The following is a 20,100-nucleotide window of genomic DNA, read 5'->3' as shown; positions in this document are numbered from 1 at the left end:
TAACACAAGTCAAAACATGCGCCCTCCTGCTCTGGTTCTGATAAGGGTTTTTCCCTCCCCCCCCTCTCCCCCGCCTATTAATAAACATCCGGTACACACACGTTCAAACTTAGGTCTCCGTTCTTGAGGAACAGAAATTCAGAAGGAGAAGGGGCTCGCCTGAACTAGTACCCTGCATGCATACATGCACACATATAGTGGATTATACATAACTAGCCGATAACCCGCCATTGCCCCGGTATTTATTTATAAGGGCAAAATGTCCGGACCAAACGTAATTTCTAATGTTAGATTATTTCCCTCTTACCAGAGGCAGCCCCCTTAGGGAATTCTTGAAGCTGCTACCATGGCAACTCCACTGCGCTGTACAGTAGAAGCCATTTTATGGCACAACAGGCTGTATCTTAACAGAACACGTACCCCAAGGGGTATGTTTGGTTGAAATTGCTTGAGGTGTTCCAGAGTTATGCACATCCATTCATATATAGAGATAGAGAATAGGTAGCTAGCTAGGTAGGTAGGTAAGTAAGTAGGTAGATGTATAATCCAGTGAAGCCTGGTCTAAAGTAATAGTTCTCAGAATCTTCTCCTTTCCCCTTCCAAATTCTTATACAGGTAGTCCTTAAAACAGTTCATTTAGTCACCATTCAAAGTTACACCACCATGGAAAAAAGGGACTTAGGACCACGTTTCACACTTACAACTGTTGTAGCAGCCCCATGTTCATGTGATTTACATTCAGACGCTTGGTAACGAACTCCTGCTGATGACAGTCGCAGTGTTCGGGGCGGGGGGGGGAGGGGGCTGATCGCCTTCTGACCAGCCAAGTCCATGGGGAAGCCAGGCTCATTTAACAACCACGTGACTAGTTTAACAACCAAAGTGATATTCACTTAACAGCGGCAAGAAAAATCTTAAAATGGGAGTAAAAACTCACTTCACAAACTTCACGCTCAGTGACATAAATGTTGGGCTCAGTTGGGGTTGTGCCTGTAAATAAATTTACGCAATCGTTTCACAGTGAGTTGCCTCATTCATGCTGGCATCTTGAAATGTGCTACTTCTGTCAGAATTGAGAGAAATCCCTTCAAGTGAAGCGTGACTTGGTTTCATGGGTCAATTAATGTGGTTTTCTGAGCAACAGCACAGGTAATCCTGGACTTAAAAAGCATTAAAACCACAGGAGGACAAGAACATCCCCTAAACTCCACGGAAGACGTTACCATGCCTGGTAACGAAATGTTTGGAAACCAACCCACAAGCTTGGAGAACGAAACCTTCGCACTCCTCCTACACCCGAGCTACAGTTATTCACCACTATTAAAACCAGTTGTTTAGTGATCTTTCGACGTTGCAATGGCGCTGGAAAAAGTGAGCATTTTAAATGACGACAAATGTTGCACAGCATGCTCCTGGCCACATGATCAAAATTTTCCCACTTGGCAACTGGCATGTACTTATGACGGTTGCAGTGTTCCCCTTTTGCGAACCTCTGACAAGCAAAGTTTCACTTAACAACTGTGTTACTAGCAAGTGCAGTGATGATTGACTTAACAACTGTGGCAAGAAAAGTCGCCCCACGGAGCAAAACCCACGTAACGACGGTCTTGCTTAGCGGCGGAAATTTCAGTCTTCATTGTGGTCATAATTCGAGGACTGTCTGTATGGAAATGGGTTTTCCTTGTCTTCCCCAGAGATTTTTCTTCCCCATTTCCAATTTTAGCTACAATGATGGGATTTCTTGGGAATTGTCCAGCCACATACACACAATTCTGGTCCTATTTAGCTTTTTTTTTTTTTGAGATCAGCCACAGCAGATTTGTGTTGTGTTGTGTTCTCAGGCAGGGGAGAGCTTTGTGAATAAATAATTCACAGTAAATGATAAATAATATTTGTGAATAAAACGATATTCCTAAAATGTCATCAAACAGAGGGGTACGTACAGATATTTCAGCGACCTCTTTTCCCATCCATGGCTGTAGCCTTCAGGACCACACAAAATCCAAAGAGCCGTTTTCTCAGATTACGATCAAAGGAGCAGACAAAGTTTTTGTTTAAAGAACCCTCTAATTTTCAAAAATCGAAACTCTGCGAGGTTCGTACTTGAAAGGAGAGAAACGCTAAAACTCCAAAAGTTTTATCGCTTGTTCCTCAAAGCTGACCGAGGAACGTTTAGCCAGAGTCTCGCTTAGCAACAAAAGCTTTGGGCTCCATTGTGGTTTGGAAGACGAGGATTATCTGTTACCTTTATTCATGTGTTTAAAGGGATTTATCATGTCGTTGCAAACTGGCCACAGTCACTTAGGTGAGATACCCGATAAAGAAATTAAATAAACAAATAAACACCATTTGGGAACACATGCAAAACTTCCTTTCCTCCTCACACAATATTCCGTTATCTTCTTTTTAAGCGAACCCCTTATCCATATTATTAAAAGTGCCGGTGATACGGTTTGTCCCAAAATGCACACTTATCACCACCCAATTAAGGGCAGCTCCTCTTTTGAAGAAGAAAGCACACAGGCAGATAATATTACCCTGGTTTCTTTCGGCAGGAAAGAGAGACGCCCATTCTCCAGCAATTTCCCAAACGGAAACCTTGAAGAGGTGCATCCACTGTTTTCAGTTTGCCCTCTGTAATTCCCAGCCTTCTGATCAAACATTGGGTGCAGGTTTGCGGCAATTTAATGGGTTAAGAGGGCTCTTCCCAAAACTGAGGATGGCATCACTTCCCAGGCTCCATTAGGAAGAAAATACAATGCCCTTGCACTGTACAATAAACACCAAGGTAAAAATAAGCCTTCCCCTTCCAATCTTGGGTATTTTATAACGCCCTAAAATTATGCCAGGTGATCTCTTTAATGTAGAGCTTTAATCCACCTTAGAAGGATGGGCGTGGGAATTGAAAGGGCCATACTTTGATCTGGGTAACTTTAACCTGGGTAAACGTAAAGGTAAAATCTCAGACTTGAATTCATTATCCTAAGGGCCAAATAGCCATGCTTTCTATTTCATTCATTCATTCATTCATTCATTGCCTCCCATCTCCACTGGGGGCGATTCTAGGTGGTTTACAAGCAATAAAACTGTTCATTCCCGACTCTAGGGGGCGGTGCTCATCTCCTTTTCAAAGCCGAAGAGCCAGCGCTGTCTGAGGATGTCTCTGTGGTCCTGTGGCCGGCATGACTCAATCCCTTCCCACCAAAGACGCTCCCTATTTTTCTACTTGCATTTTTTTACATGCTTTCAAACTGCTAGGTTGGCAGAAGTTGGGACAAGTCACAGGAGCTCACTCCGTTACGCAGCGCTGGGGATTCGAACTGCCGAACTGCAGACCTTTCTGATCAACAAGCACAGCCTCTTTGAGCCACCGCGTCCCAGTACACAACATTAAAACAATAAATAACATGGAATTTAGGTTCAAAATTCATCAAGACGGGAAGGAAGGGAGCGAAATGAATGGGGCAAATGGGGGTGGGGCAGAGATGGAGTGTTTCCTTGGTTCATTAATTAGCAGTTTTTTTGGGAAGGCCAAAAAGGGAACGTTGTCCATGGGGTTGCAATGGGTCGGACACAACTTCGCAACTAACAAGAACAATGTACCATATTTATATATCACAAAGCTCAAAACTAGTCCTGGAAGGATGACAAGAGAGGAAAAAAAGACACTCACCAAAAAGGTTCAGAAAATAAATAAATAATCAAATAACATCCTCATTAAGGAGATAGATAGATAGATAGATAGATAGATAGATAGATAGATAGATAGATAGATAGATAGATAGATAGATAGATAGATGATAGATAGAGATAGATAGATGATAGATAGATAGATAGATAGATAGATAGATAGATAGATAGATAGATGATAGATAGATGATAGAGATAGATAGATATAGATGATAGATAGATAGATAGAGATAGATGATAGATAGATATAGATAGATGATAGATGATAGAGATCGATAGAGATCGATAGATAGATGATAGATAGATAGATGATAGAGATAGATAGAGATCGATAGATAGATATAGATGATAGGTAGATAGATAGATAGATGATAGAGATCGATAGATAGATAGATAGAGATAGAGATAGAGATAGAGAGAGAGAGAGAGAGAGAGAGAGAGAGAGAGAGAGAGAGAGAAAGAGATCTTGGATCTTGAGCAATAGATGAACACAGGTGAGTCTCTACAGCTTGAGACAGGCCTAAAAACACCATTCCGAACCTAAGCAAGAAATAACTATCAGGAAATGCAATATTGAGATGTCAAGAAAAGACAGCATCCAGCAATAAAAATAAAACGGATGAAACTGTCCAAAATCATTATATAAAGTCCATGGGCCCGTAGTCAACGTATGTGCATGCGTGTTCGTGCCACTGAATCAATCCACAGTAATTTATTCAAACCAGACTCGGCAGTCATTTCAGAAAAATGTGGAAGGGCGGCTTGAAAATTAAGATCCAAGTCAGAAATTTAATTAACAAAAACGAACAAAAGGCATTCATTCGTTTTATCGATGGGTGAGGGTTTCTTCTCTCCCCCCCCCACCCCGAGTTCAGCCAGAGGTTCTGAGCAAGAAACGGTGTTTTAAATGAATTTCTTGATTAAGGAGCCAATCTGCAGGATCTATATGAAAAGGACAGGCATATATCTATTGAACTTCTCACCAGTTGAAAGACAAAGCGCAGGTTTCAATTCTCTGCCTTTCTAGTTTCACAGGATCGTTTGCTTTTCTCCTCTGCAAGCAGGTGGCAAAATGAAGGTATGGAGAAGTGGCTGTACTGTACATTTTCTATCGTGGTTTTTTTTTTTGGGGGGGGGGGTGTCTCGTAGTAGGCATCTTTCCTGAAGATTGACTTCACTGTAGCCGAAGTGAATTATCAAACTTTTATTAGGTAAATCATCTTATCTAAACTTCTCGTCACATCAGGAAAGCTACAGACAATTTTTTTAAAAGGACAGAATAAACTGGATTGCTATTACATCTGCTCACTTCTTTGGAATTTTTAGTCTCTCTTACACAGGTAAGTCCTCCACTTATGAACACAATCGAGCCCAATATTTCTGTTGTCAAGTGAATTTTGCCCCCTTTTATGATCTTTCATGCCATAGCTGTTAAGTGAATCACTGCAGTTGTTAAGTTAGCAAGACAGTCGTTAAGTAAATCTGACTTGTCAGAAAGTTGCAAAAAGGGATGACGGACACTGTAACCGTCATTAATGTGACTCAGGGGTCAAGCATTTAATTTTGATCACTTGACCATGGAGCTGGGGCCACAGTCGTGTGAAAAACAGCCGTAGGGTTGTTGTAACTTTGAATGGTCACTAAATGAACTGTTGTTAAGCCGAGGACTACCTGTATCGGTTTTCTTAAGTCATAAAACAAGGACCCTGGGAAGCAACACACACAACTTTGAAACGTTAGGCAGAAAAAAAACAAACCACAAGTCGAAGCAAAAGTTGAATTACTGGGCAAAGCAGTCTGCATTTCAGGCCCAATAATGCGCAAACCAAATCCTGCAGGAATGCACGCTTGTGAGAATTTTTTTTTTTTAAATGTTTACTTAGCAAAAAATTAAACGTGAAGAGTGGTCGGAGCAACATTCTTTTCCATTTGAAAAGTGCATTATCGTGCTGTGAAAGCTTGCCTAATAAAAGTAGAAAGGTTCACTGCGTGTAGACAAAACAACCTAATTTGATCATGCTAAATGCCCAACCACAATTTCATGTTCCCCATCCACAGCAAATTCTTGTTGCCGGGATTGTGAACAGTGAAGACAGAAGCAGAATATCTGGATTTCTCCCCCCCCCCCCAATGCGTGCTCTTTTAAGTAGAAAATGGCACGCCACAGACTTTTATTCCACAGCTATTGCAAATTCCAAAACTATTCTCAGACCAAAGATAATAGCGGACATCGTCTCTGCTCCAAACAATTCAAATTCATTTTTGTGCATTTGTTAAATAAACCTAGTTCCAAAGGATGGCAATAAGGATGCACTTAGAAGTGGTCTAATTATAGTTTAATATGTTGCGCTTAATAGGAAAAATATCATTAGTGTTCTATAAAAACAACTACAGTATTTTTCGGAGTGTAAGAACCTTCATGATTTTAAAGAGGTAAATTTAAAAAAAAAAGTTTTTGCACTCTGCAGGCCTCCCAACCCCTCGGCATGCCTCGTTCTTTGGGGGGGAAAGGGAGGGGGCACGCAGAACTTTGGGAGGCTCCTAGAGTGCTCCTGGGGGCTGGGGGGGCAAAAACAGCCCATTTTTTGCTCATTTATGCCCTCCCCAGCTCTCAGAGGCACTTTGCAAGCCTCCCAAACCCTCTACACGTCCATTTTAGTGAAGGGGGCAGTGTTTCGGGAAGTCCAAAATGCTGTATTCAGTGTATAAGGCGCACCCACTTTTTTGAGGGGGGAAAAGGTGCATCTTATACTTTGAAAAATATGGTACTTTTAAAAAATGAACCGGCAGCTTCATTTTTGCACCTTGTTAGCCTGTTAAAAGAAATGTACTAGCTGACTCATCCATAGCCCCCAGTATTAGCAGATCCTGGAAATCAATTAGGGATAGAACTTCCTACTAAAAAGCATACTGTTTTCAAAGGCTTGCTTTTTATATGGCATTAATTTCCCACCAGTTGCAAACTGATGTCAGCACTGACTTATTTCCATCCTAATAGCTGGAGAATATCAATGCTATGGAAGCCTGTCTATTGCAAAACAATCCCATTAAAACTGGACAATCTTGTTATTATTAATAAGTCCTACCTCCCAACATTCATCCTGTTATACAATCAAGAAGCCCTTGCAAACATTTTGACTCTTATCTCCCCTGCTGAAAAGAACATCATGTACACCATCTCCACTTACGACCGTTCGCTTAGAGACCGTTTGAAGTTACGGCACTGAAACAAGTGACTTGGGACTGTTTTTTTTCACCCTTATGACGTCTCTCGTGGTCACCTGATCAAAATCCACAAGCTTGATTGAGCGAGATTCACTTAACAACCGTGTCATTAACCTAACAACTACAGTGATTCACTTAACAACTGTGGCAAGGAAGGGGCAAAATTCACTTAACTATTTTGCTTCGCAACGGAAATATTGGGCTCAACTGTGGTCGTAAGTTGAGGACGACCTATGTTGAAGTCTCATTCTGTGGAATTTAGATGCCAACTATAATGTTGAGATTAAAGGGGCAGAATAAGAGAGAAATATGTTACTGATAGGAACACGGGAGAGGAAATATGCATGTGTCAGGTAAGAAGAATGTATGTTGGAGAAGGGGAAAGATAAATGGGAAAAAAACACCTTCCATTTTCTCCATTGGAAGGACTAAAAACCCGGGAGAAATATCAGAAGAAATAAACATAAACCTGTTTTCACGTTGTTTTGAAAGGACAAGGCAGGAAGCTACGACAAATGAGGCACATACATTAAGATTTATTATTTTTTGTCAACCCCATTTCCTGAAAACGTAAGATGAGTGACAGGTCCAAGCAAATATGAGCAAAGGCTTGGAAGGAGGACTTGGGACACCTGCATTTTCCAAGCATTCGATCACCAGATTCCTAGACACAAATTAAACGTTGGTATTTTTTTTAAAAAAAAAAAAATTGGGGTAAAAGTCTCAAAACCCGCCAATCCCTGGAAATCATCTTATGAAAAAAGCCTTCTCCAAAGGATTAGCTTCAACAGGGGAGGCCATTCCACAGAATTAGAGGAAAGAACGATTGCCCGGTCCGATTCACAAGCTCCGTTGCATTATCAAGGGATTTCTATTGAGACGGAGTTTTGCTGACTCAACTGTTTTGCTCTCTCTGACCCGATGGGCATAATTTCACCCAAATAAACCCACACAATGGCCTACTGTGATAGCCTGATTCGTACAACTCGCACGCAAGATCTAACGGCTGGGTTTAACACCGCGCTGAACGACAAAACAACCCCACGGGCCCTTCAGCCTGGTAAAAGTGTTTAGCAATAGCAATAGCTGTTAGACTTATATACCGCTTCATAGGGCTTTCAGCCCTCTCTAAGCGGTTTACAGAGTCAGCATATTGCCCCCAACAACAATCCAGGTCCTCATTTTACCCACCTCGGAAGGATGGAAGGCTGAGTCAACCCTGAGCCGGTGAGATTTGAACAGCCAAACTGCAGAACTGCGGTCAGCTGAAGTAGCCTGCAGTGCTGCATTTAACCACTGCGCCACCTCAGCTCTTCCCTGTAATGTGTTAAAACAAAACACCAGACAAAATGTTGCCAGTATGTGGTTATGTATTAAATTTCGGTATATTTTATGATGAAGGACGTTTAAATAATTATAGTCAAATATAAATGGAGGTATAAGGGTAACATGTATAAATATTTGAGTTAAAATACTTGAGTTAATGTGAATTAGGCTTGATGACTGTGGAAGAAATGCACGAAAACCTTTTGTAACCAACTGATACACTTTCTGCAATATGTAAGGAAGGAAGATTTTATGTGTTGTGTTTGTTTTGAAAATAAAATAAATTTAAAAACAAAATATCAGACAAAGTGTATGTGAAGCATCAACGCAGGAAGCTTAAATCTCAAATTTATCCAGTTTCCGGCAGGCTGCACTATGTTAAGAGTGTAGAATGACATATATAAATACTGTAACCGCCCATGTAAGTTTATTTTTTAAAATGATTTTTTTCTCTCTCAAGGATATAACAATGCCGTTTATTAATATTTTGGGAATTAACTGTGCCGTTTGGGGCACGATGTGCCAACGCCAATAATGGAAAGCTGACAGGTAGCAATTAAGTATGGATTCGCCTAACAAGGAAAGCCATAATGTGAATTGAATTAGTGTGTTGCACACTGTGTGAGCCCAGCGTTGTGGTGAGGTGTATGGATTAATAGAGAGTGCCAACCAGCCAATGGCCTTGATTCACTGAAGTGGATGCACATTAACTAAAACTCCCAGACTTAATCCTGTAATTGATTTTGGGTACAGTAAGGCTGGACGTGTATGGCCTTCTAGGAAAGTAAAGCCGTTAACAGGTAGCCAAAAGGGACTGAAAAATATTTAAAGGTCCTCAATTTATGACCATTAATGAACGTTCAAAGCTGCAATGGAGCTCTCCAGGGGTACTTACGACCCAGATTTAAAGTTCTGATGGCACACACACACACACACACACACACACGCCAGCAGTCACATGACACCTTGACAACTGGTCCACATTTACAGCTATTTGCAGTGCACAATAATTTTGTTTTTGCCAGAAAATGGCATTTACTTCTGCTTTCCCGCAAACGAACGCCCACTGCAAGCAATGGCTTCGCTTAACAACCGCATAGTTCACTTAACAACCAGCACGGAAAAGGTTGTAACATCGAGGACTGTCAGTGTGGTGAATGACTTCTGGCACAACTTACGACCGTCTGGGATCAATTATGGTTTTAGGTTGACGGCCACAGGGGTGCTGCCCGCGGATCTTAATGGATCCCTGTCCTTTTATATCGATTCGATGCACTGATCCATCCGACTGGACTTTGTTTATATTTTTAAAAAAGCACCTTTCAATCAAAATGAAACAGGAAGCTGCTATGCGGCCTCCCTCGGGGTTCTCGGTTCCTAGGAATCTCTCTGAGCTCCAGATGGGCCCCGTAAGAGTTATTAGGAAATTAAAAACGATGCTGCAGATGTGCACGCCGTTTTAGAAATCCCTCCAGCTGCTCAGGAGGAGGCCAAAGATAACAGGGGAGTCTTGGGGGGGGGCTAATGGGAAAGGCTGAATTACAGTAACAGGGTGTGGGACCCTCGTCGCTGTGCTTTACAAAGGGCAAGCCTTCCACGCTGCTGTTTTTGAGGGGCTGTTCATGTCCCGCTCTCAAAATGTGCCCACCCACCCACAGAAAATAATCAGGGACCCTCAGCTTTGCACCCCTGATAAATGTAACCAGTTGTGGCTTTTTTTTCAAACGCCACAATTGCAAGGCAGGAAGGGGTCCTTGGTGCCCCCTGAGCTGGGTGGTTTTCTTGCAGGCGTTTCATGACCCAACTAGGTAACATCATCAGTGCTGGTAAGGGAGTGGGGTTTGCAGAGGAAGAGGACTGTGGGGTCCTTAGTCCTCTCTGAGCTTGGTTGTTTTCTTGCAGGCATTTCATGACCCAACTAGGTAACATCACCAGCCTATCTCCTACATTTTCCTTCAACAGGTTCACTAATTACCATGTTTCCCTGAAAATAAGACAGGGTCTTATTTTCTTTTGACCCCCAAAATAAGCACTTGGCCTGATTTTCGGGGAGGTCTTATTATTGTTGAGGTGCAGGAGGCAGTGAGCGTGGTCACCTCATGGCTGCCGCTGGGTTGCAATATTTTGGGGGAGGGCTTATTTTAGTGCATGCGCTCCAAAGCCCGATTGGGCTTATTATCTGGGGAGGGCTAATTTTCAGGGAAACAGGGTCGCGATCAACTCCAAATGGGAATTCCCCTAGCATTTTTAATTCACGTGAACTGTAGCAAATTACCTTAAAAGGGTTTCCCACAGCGAATGTAACTGAATCAAGACAGGTTTGCTATTAATCATATGTTCAAGCTGATTGCTATTAATTGCCCTGTTCCTTTAAATGCCTGTACTAATTTCATAAGCAAGAGAATCTCTTTATCTCCAGGAAACACAGACCGCGAAGGCCTTCCTTTTTCTGACACGGCTGCCTTTGGTGAGCTACCCTAAAATCTTGCATTGGCTTTTCCACAGATTCTTAGAGAAAGGACTTTGTGATGGCAAATTCAGAAGTTTGCCCCTGCTTTAAAAACAAGGAAACCCCATATTTCTGGGAGGCTGTTTTGGGGAGGTCTGCGGAGTGCAAAAACTTTTTTAAAAAAATTTCAAAATCTCGGTGCGTCTTATACTCCGAAAAATACGGTAGGTTTATGAGCAATACCGGTATGTGTTTGGCACTAACGTAGCAACATGTATAAACATTTATTCTGATTCAAATGCCCTTCTTTTCCTCTGCTGCTTCCTTTATATTTCCTCCCGAGAGAGCTGTCTTCACGTTCTAAGTCACTTTTTTATGAACGCCGCTTCATCATTATTTTGGGATATAACCTAATAGGCCATTTTTAAAAAATTAACTCAGTGAGTCTTCTTCCCAGACCAAAACGAGACACACGTTTGAAACAAAACCACTGCGCCGAACGGAATGGAAATAAATAAAGAGACTGCAAACCCAACTGGCCCCCCCTGGGAATCATTGTAAAATATGTGACATCAAAACCCAGGAAGGTGGCTGGCACATCCAATGGCATCCCAGCCCTGAGGGAAGGAGTGGAGAAGAATGCCCAAACACCGGATGGCACTTGGGAAAATAAACACGGGCAGAAGCCAAGAGAGAAAGACGACTCCTGTTCCTGTTGACCACCAGCAATGTTGGTGTCCCTATTTGTGTAAACAGGCTGAAAAGGGAGTTTGTTCAATTGAAAGAGGCCTCAGCCACCTAACCCGGGAGGGGAAAAAAACCCTCAGCATCTTTCTCTGCGGGCAGGAAGAAGTCGCGGGCATGACTTAAGCAGAGGTAACGCAAGTTGTTTCTCTTTTTTTTTTTTGCCCCTTCAACTCCTGTGTCAGGAATGCCAAGGAAGATGGCACAGCTAAGATGGGCAAATCGCCGACCCCCGATACCCCGGTTTGGCCGATTTTCAGCTGCGCGTTTCAAGCCATGCAGGCCGTCCTCGACTTATGACCATAATGGAGTCCCGAATCACACACTGGTTACGTGAGTTTTGCCCCGTTTTACAACCTCCAATCCCTGCACGGTTGTTAAGCAAAGCCTGCTTGTCAGAAGGTGGCAAAAGGGGATCGCGTGAGTTCGGGACCCTGCCACCGTCATAAATAGGATGAGTCCGTTGCCAAGAGTCTGAATTTTGTTCATGTGGCCAGAGGGATGTTCCAACCGTCGTTAAGTGTGAAAAAACAATCGTTAAGTTACCCTTTTGCCACCTTCATTAAATAAAGGGCTGTAAGCCGAGAACGCCTGGGAGTTTCGGATCTTTTAAGAAGTGCAATTGAAAAGCTCCCGTGTTTCCATTCTTAAACCTCCCCCCCCCCAAAAAAAAAGGGAGGGGAAGGAAAACTGGTCTTGCCCTCTACAATAATAATGTCACCAGGACTTCCTGTTCCTCTCCGTGATCTTCTCTTGCACCGTCCCCCTTCGAAGACCGTGGCATTGCAGCACACCTGACACCCAGAAGGTTTTTTTTTTAAATATTTACATTCTATTGAGGCTGACATTCCTTAAATATCATTTTAATTTAAAACTGTTTCATTAGCCTATTTCTGTCAGTCACTTGGAGTAATAAGCGTGTCTGGGGCACGTCTGACATGCTAAGCAGGCAACGTAAAATCTAAATGGCAAGAGTGTTTAGGCTCCCACAACGCCAGCAAGCCGCAAAAAAACCCCAGCGTGGCTAAGTTCCCATTATGCTTTATTGCCTCCCGTTAAATCATCGGCCTGATGGATTTATATACTTTTTGTTCAGGAGCTCAAAGCAACACACACAGTAGTCTCTTCTCCCACTTCCCCCCCCCCCCAAAAAACCCCAACAATCTGGTGAGACAGACTGGCTGAGAGAGGAAGTCACTCAGTGAGCTTCTGTGGCTAAGAATGGAAGAGATCTTCCTGGTCCAACAAATTAATCTTCACATTAATGTTCCTCAACCTTAGCAATATTAAGCAGCGTGGACTTCGATTCCCAGCATTCCCCAGTCAACCCTGGCTGGCTGGGAATGCTGGGAATTGAAGGCCACCTATTTTTACCAGCGCTGAGAAACACAGCTCTGTGCTATATTTTATATAGATGGTTCCATACCATATTAATTGGATTCCTGCAAAGCTATGATCCACAAACTAACCAAACACACTTCAGCCTAACTGTAAAGGTTCCCCTCGCACGTATGTGCTAGTCATTCTTGACTCTAGGGGGCGGTGCTCATCTCCGTTTCAAAGCCAGCGCTGTCCGAAGACGTCTCCGTGGTCATGTGGCCAGCATGACTCAACACCGAAGGCGCACGGAACGCTGCTCCCTTCCCACCAAAGGTGGCTCCTATTTTTCTACTTGCATTTTTTACCTGCTTCCGAACTGCTAGGTTGGCAGAAGCTGGGACAAGGAACGGGAGCTCACTCCATTATGCAGCGCTAGGGATTCAAACCACCGAACTGCCAACCTTTCCGATCAATAAGCTCAGCATCTTAGCCACTGAGCCACCATGTCCCTTTTTATTTATTGTATTGATTAAATGTTTACGCCCCTCATTTCCTCTACAAGATCTCTCTGGGTGGCTGAGAACTTCTTCCTCGTACAGCTTGGCACAATAACCAGCAAACTGGTTGTCAATATATATATATATATATTACTGGAGAACTGCTGTTTTTCCAATTTTTTTAGACCTTCCCAAAAACAATTCCGACTGGAGAACTGGGAAAAGATCTGTGACCCGGAAAAAAAAAATCACTTGAAGGAAGTCATAAAGGAAAAGGTGCCAATACTTTAATCCAGAGTAAAACAAGTTCCTGCAAAAATTCAAAACCAAGTAAGGTTTTTTTTTTTTAAATACTTCAACATGAGCATGATAGATCACATGAGAACCAGCTGGTATAGCTCTTTAACGAGCTGTATAATTTATTTGGAAAGAAAAAAAATCAAAGGAGGAGGGAGCCTTACTTCCTCTTACCTCATTACAGTCCCATAAGCATAATAGCAACCTGCAATTTTGCCCTTGAACACACACACACACACACACACACACACACAGTATCCCTTTTGAATTCTTCTTAGCTCTTTTTCTGCCTCCCTCCCTCCCTCTTTAACACCTCTGCAGTTATATAATTGCAATGCACAAACTCAATATGGCACCAGGAGATATTCTGCTTTCTGCCATATGAAATGACACAGCAGTTTGCTAGCCCAAGCTATAACCTCCCCCCAACAAAGCCCTTGCTACTTCTCCTGCTGTTTTTTCCAACAGTTAGCCCCCCTGTGTCCCCCCCCCAGCCACTACTTGTGTCCTCTCCATCCTCACCCAATCCACTTCCCCTTTTTGGATAATTCTGGAATCTGTCCGCCTGCTTCCAAACCTCTACAAATGTCCCACTCTGGATTTTTTATTTTTTTTTAAGAAGCAACCTAAAGAAATATCGAGTGACAATTAAAATTCAGCAGCCTGCAGGGAGAAGATCGGGAATCCTGAACGGAGGAGTGTTTAAGCATCTGCAAATACTTCCGGTCAGCTGAAAGGGAAGCACAGCTGGGGAAAGCCTGGAGAAGGTCTTATAAGAAATGGGCATTTCCATTTGAAGAAGTGCCCATTGTTAGCCGAAAGGCTGATAAAAGCTGGTTTTATTCGGACTTCACTTGTAAAACTCCTCCTGCCTTGCAGGCCCTGCAAAGCCAGGGTTCGTTTTAAAGGGATGGTTTCTGAGCAGTAAAAATTAAGCAGAGAGGCAAGAAAAGTCTACAGTACAGAACGTGAGGCTGTGATGGTGGACCTGTGGCACGCAGAGCCATTGCCAGCTGCTTCTCATGCGTGCCAGCCGGTTGGTCTTCACAACCTGAAAACAGCCCCAATAAGGGCCGTTTTCCGGGCTGTTTTGGCACCTTTTTTGGGCCGTTTTCCAGGCCTGAAAAATGTTCTGAAAATGCCCCCCAAAATGCACAAAAAGCATGCACACATGCACCAGACAGCTGGTCTTCGCATGTTCCAGTTCAGGCACTCGGTGCTGAAAATGTTCGCCATCACTGACATAAGGGGTGGAATCGTCAGAGGCAACCAAAACCGGAAGTATTTTGCCATTAAACGGCACAATACCACGACCCCAAAGCTACCATCCCACTTTTAAGACATGGCTGAAAAACCGATTGAAGGCCAGAATTTCCACAGCTAAGCAAAACGTAAGTTAAGTGAGTCTTCCCCCCCCCCCCCGCTTTTTACCACCTTTCTTGCTAGGGTTGTTGTTAAGTGAACCTGGCTTCTCCGCCACCGTCATAAATGCGAGTCAATTCGTAAGCATCTGAATTGTGACCGCGTAACCAGGGAGATGCTGCAATGGTCATTAACTGTGAGAAACGATCAGAAGCTGGTTTCCCCCCCCCCCAAGAGCCATTGTAACTTTGATCGGCCACTAAATGAACAGTTGTAATTTGAGGACATCTGTACATGAAAGACTGTGCAGGAAGTCCTCAACTTACAAGTTCATTTAGTTCAAGGTTACAACGGCCCTGAAAAAAGTGGATGGTGATCATTTTTCACACGACTGTTACAGCATTCTCCTGATCACATGGTTTATATCTGGATGCCTGACAAATGACGCATATTTTGATGGTCATGTGACCCCCCCCATTTGCAACCTTCTGACCAGCAAATAGCAGTTATACTTATATACCGCTTCATAGGGCTTTCAGCCCTCTCTAAGCGGTTTATAGAGTCAGCATATCGCCCCCACAGTCTGGGTCCTCATTTCACCCACCTCGGAAGGATGGAAGGCTGAGTCAACCTTGAGCCAGTGAGATTAGAACAGCCGAACTGCAGATAACAGTCAGCTCAAGTGGCCTTCAGTACTGCACCCTAACCACTGCGCCACCTCGGCTCTGCAAAGCTAACGGGGAAGTCAGATTCAATTTACAACCGTGTGAGGGATGCAACAACTGCAGTCATGTGGCAAGAAAAGTCGTAAAATGGAGCAAAACTCAACCAATTTCTCACTCAGCAACGTACAGTGGGACCTCGGGTCCCGAACAGCTCAGGCCACGAACAATTCGGGGGGTGCCGACCGAAAAACTCGCTAAAAGCTGCATTCAGGCCACAAACACATCCTCGGATGCCGAATAAACACAGCCGCGGCAATTCCCCCTTCCGCGCCATTTTTTCCGTGCGCAATCAGTCTTGCTTCTGGTTGCAAACAAATCGGGTGCCGACCGAAGTCCTGGAACAGATCACGGTTGGCACCCCAGGTCCCATTGTAAATTCTCAATTGTGGTCGTAATTCGAGGACTACCTGTCTTTTAATAACCAACGTGCTGATACTCGTGTTTAGTCATTTGCGGTCGGTAAGGCTTTGGGAAGGCGGCTTTTTGCTCCAACTCCGCAGCATTATTTCTCCCCACATGCAACTTGGGGAGAGTTGCTTTGTAAACCTGTTTCCCTCCCTTAAATCACAATAATCGCAGCCCAGATTACAGTGAGGGAGGCAAAGGAGGACGGATTCCCCACGCCCTTTTCCAGGTAGCCTAATCTGCATGATGAATGGAAGCGAGGAAGTGGAAGATGGGAGTCACTCGGAATTAACCACCGCTGAGCTCAAGGATGATTTAATGCTAATCAATACTGGCTGGAGTTAGGACCGGCTAGGAAAACAGAAAGCTCAAACTCGAAAGAGAAAGCTGCTACACATCGTGGTGGGGAGAAAGAAAGCAAAGAGACTCGGTTTCCTGCCCTGGAGGTGAAGATGTGGCTGCAACCAGTCTTGGGAGAGGCAAAATTACACCTCTCCTTTACTTACCAATTTCTACAGACACACAACAGCACAAAAGCAGATGTGGCATCCTTGCTTCCTGGCTTAAAATTGGGACTTTTAAAGCAAATGTGCATTTGCCTGGGCTGGCAAGGAGCAATTCTGTGTGCTCCAGTCAGGGGATGAGCCCCCCCCCTTGAGGTCTTTAGGGGTTTCTCTTCAGAGCTTAGCTGCCTGTCTGATAGGAAACCCCCCCCCCCCCCGAGATGCTTCTCAACTCCAGCTCCCATCAGCCCATCTGACTCCCCAACCCATAACTTTCCTTCTTGGACTGTCCCCAGGGCTGGTAACCCCCTTTCCAAGATACCTCAGCCACCCCTTTTCCTAGGCCCCTCCAGAACCATGCTTCCCAACCTGTCCCCTGGTCGGGGATGAGGGCACTGGGAGTCCATCTCCACAGCAATAGCAATAGCAGTAGACTTATATACCGCTTCATAGGCCTTTCAGGCCTCTCTAAGCGGTTTACAGAGAGTCAGCATATTGCCCCCAACAATCTGGGTCCTCATTTTACCCACCTCGGAAGGATGGAAGGCTGAGTCAACCCTGAGCCGGTGAGATTTGAACCGCTGACCTGCTGATCTAGCAGTAGCCTGCAGTGCTGCATTTAACCACTGCGTCACAGGAGGGGGACCAGGCCTTTCTGCCCACCTCTGCCTTCACTGGTGCAGACCAACTCCAGCATCCCTCCTGACGTCTATGCCATCCTTCACCTCCTCTTCCTTCTGGTGGCTCAATGGCTCAAAGGCAAAATGGGACAGGGAATTATCATTCCTTCTGGCGACTAATTATTAATGGCCAGAAGTGATGGTTTTTATTATTATTATTATTATTATTATTATTATTATTATTATTATTATTATTATTAAGATTTAATCTTCAATTCGATTCAGAGTCTGGGACTGGTAAAAATTTAACAGTTCAAGTCATAAGGTCCCAAGACCTAAGAGCTGTTAGGATGAATATTTATCATCATCATCATCATCATCATCATCATATTTAATCTCCAATTCGATTCACAGGTAGAAGCTTAAACGGTTCATGTGCCAATCAAGGACCTAGGAGCTGTTAAGGTAACATGTAAGTATAGAAGGTGGTTCCCCCCCCCCCAAAGTCAGAATATTCCGGTCCAGTAAATTCAAAATTCCCCTGTATCTAGGCAGCCCTTTTGGGTATTGCTCCTAGGGCTCCTATTACTATTGATACAACCATGGGCTTCTTCCTCTCCCATCGCTCAATTCCAACCTGCAGTTTGTGGTATTTTGTTATTTTTTCCCCCCTAGTCATTTCTCGTCAATCCGCACATCACCTGGTATTGCAATAGACATCCAAACTAGACTGTCTTGTTTCTCTGTGTCATAGAACCATAGATGTGGGTATATGCATAATTTTGTATGTATTTATGTATTTATTCATTCTGTCATGATTATGTAGGGTATATTGGAAGCGGTGACCCTTTGAGAGCTGTATGCAATGCAATTTCATTTTAATGTATGCCCATTAGTGTACGTTTAAAGTGACAATAAAGTTATTCTATTCTACATTGTATTCTATGGTCTATATTCTATTCTATTTTCTATATTGAATTCTATATATTCTATTCTCTACATTGTCTTCTACATTCTTTTCTATTCTCTATATTCTTCTATAGTCTCTTCTACTCTCTAGATTGTATTATCTTCTCCATATTGTATTCTATATTCTCTTCTCTATATTGTATCCAGATTCTCTATTCTTTATACTGAATTAAATATTCTGCTCTCTTCTCTATATTGTATTCTATATTCCCTTCTCTTCCCTATATTGTATCTATATTCTCTATTCTTTATATTGTATTCTATAGTCTCTTCTCTTCTCTGTATTCTTGTATAGGTATATTATCTTCTCTCCTTTATATTGTATTCTCTATTCGAAATTCTCTTCCCTTCTCTATATTGTATCTATATTCGCTATTCTTTATATTGTATTCTATAGTCTCTTCTCTTCTCTGTATTCTTGTATAGGTATATTATCTTCTCTCCTTTATATTGTATTCTCTATTCGAAATTCTCTTCCCTTCTCTATATTGTATCTATATTCGCTATTCTTTATATTTTATTCTATATTTTCTCTATATTGTATCCATATTCTCTATTCTTTATACTGTATTAAATATTCTCTTCTATTCCCTATACTGTATTCTACATTCCCTTCTCTTCTCTATATTGTATCTATATTCTCTATTCTTTATATTGTATTCTATATTCGCTTCTCTATATTGCTATCGATATTCTCTATTCTTTAACTGTATTAAATATTCTCTTCTATTCCCTATACTGTATTCTATATTCCCTTCTCTATATTGTATCTATATTCTCTATTCTTTATATTGTAGTCTATGGTCTCTTCTCTATGTTGTCTTCTCTCCTTTATATTGTATTCTGTATTCAATATTCTCTATAGTATCTGTATTCTCTATTCTTTACATTGTATTCTATAGTCTCTTCTCTATGTTGTCGTCTATAGTTGCATTATCTTCTCTCCTTTATATTGTATTCTGTATTCAATATTCTCTTCTCTCTATTGCATTCTCCATATTGTCTTCTATTCTCTTTCCTATCTTCGCTTCTCTATTCCATCCTCTCTTCTACTCTGTCAAGGACCCAGGCTTCCTCTTCTTCTTCTTCCTCCTCCATCCTCCTCCTCCTCCTCCCCGTCCCCCTGGGCGACTCAGGTCCCCCTCCAGGGGCCAAAAGGGCTCGTGCTCCCCCTCCTCGGTCCCCTGCCCGCAGCTTCCCCCGTCCTCCCTCCCGGAGGGCCGGAGCCACCACAGACTCGCCCTCCCATCCCCCCCCCACAACAAGGCCCGCGCGGCCTCCCCAACCGACCGACCTCCCCACCCCCATCCCCTCCGTCAGGCCCGGCAAGCTCACCCGGCAGCAGCGGCGGGGGCTCCCGGCCATGACGGCTCCCGGCGACGGCTGGGGCGGCCGTGGTGGCGGCGGCGGCAGCAGCAGCGGCGGCCGCTCCTCTCGCTGCCCGCCCAACCTCCGCCTCCCTCACCAGCCAAACAACATGGCGGCCGGGGCCACACGCCGGGGGCGGGCGAGGGGCGGGGCCGGGAAAGGGCGGGGCGCGCACCGCCGCGGCGCGGCCAATGGGAGCGGAGGGAGGAGGCGTGGCCTGCTTGGGGAACTCTCTTCTGTATTGGGAAGTGTTTTCGGTCTTTTTAAGGGGAGAATGGGCAGAGCTGGGGAAGGGACCTCGGAGGTCATCTAGTCCGCCCCCGAGCCTCCAATCAATCAGAATGGAACTGGGAAGGGACCATCTACTCCGGCCCCCTGGCTCAAGCAGGAGAGCCTCGAATCCATCAGAATCGAGCTGGAAAGGCACCCCTGAGGTCATCTAGTCCAGTGGTCTCCAACCTTGGCAACTTTAAGACCTGTGGACTTCAACTTCCAGAGTTCCTCAGCCAGCAAAGCTGGCTGAGGAACTCTGGGAGTTGAAGTCCACAAGTCTTAAAGTTGCCAAGATTGGAGACCACTGATCTAATCCACCTCGGAGGT

General features: G+C 43.8%; 1 protein-coding gene across 6 annotated transcripts in view; it reads right to left on the bottom strand.

Moving 5' to 3' along the window:
- The window catches only part of MTMR3 (myotubularin related protein 3), a 57,997-nt gene extending 38,385 nt beyond the window's left edge, over nucleotides 1–19,612 (bottom strand). For all 6 annotated transcript variants that reach the window (XM_087705624.1, XM_087705625.1, XM_087705626.1 and 3 more), the window contains exon 1: nucleotides 19,468–19,612. The gene's annotated coding sequence lies outside the window, so the exon portion shown is untranslated. The remainder of the gene's footprint in view (nucleotides 1–19,467) is intronic.
- Nucleotides 19,613–20,100: the final 488 nt, after the last annotated feature.

The sequence above is a fragment of the Thamnophis sirtalis genome, unplaced genomic scaffold (genome assembly GCF_051295495.1).
Source record: "Thamnophis sirtalis isolate CommonGarterSnake01/CBP01778 unplaced genomic scaffold, rThaSir2_p1.2 scaffold_2, whole genome shotgun sequence".
Classification (NCBI taxonomy): domain Eukaryota; kingdom Metazoa; phylum Chordata; class Lepidosauria; order Squamata; family Natricidae; genus Thamnophis; species Thamnophis sirtalis.
The sequence above is the reverse complement of the archived record's forward strand: the minus strand, read 5'-3'. Positions and strand labels throughout refer to the sequence as shown.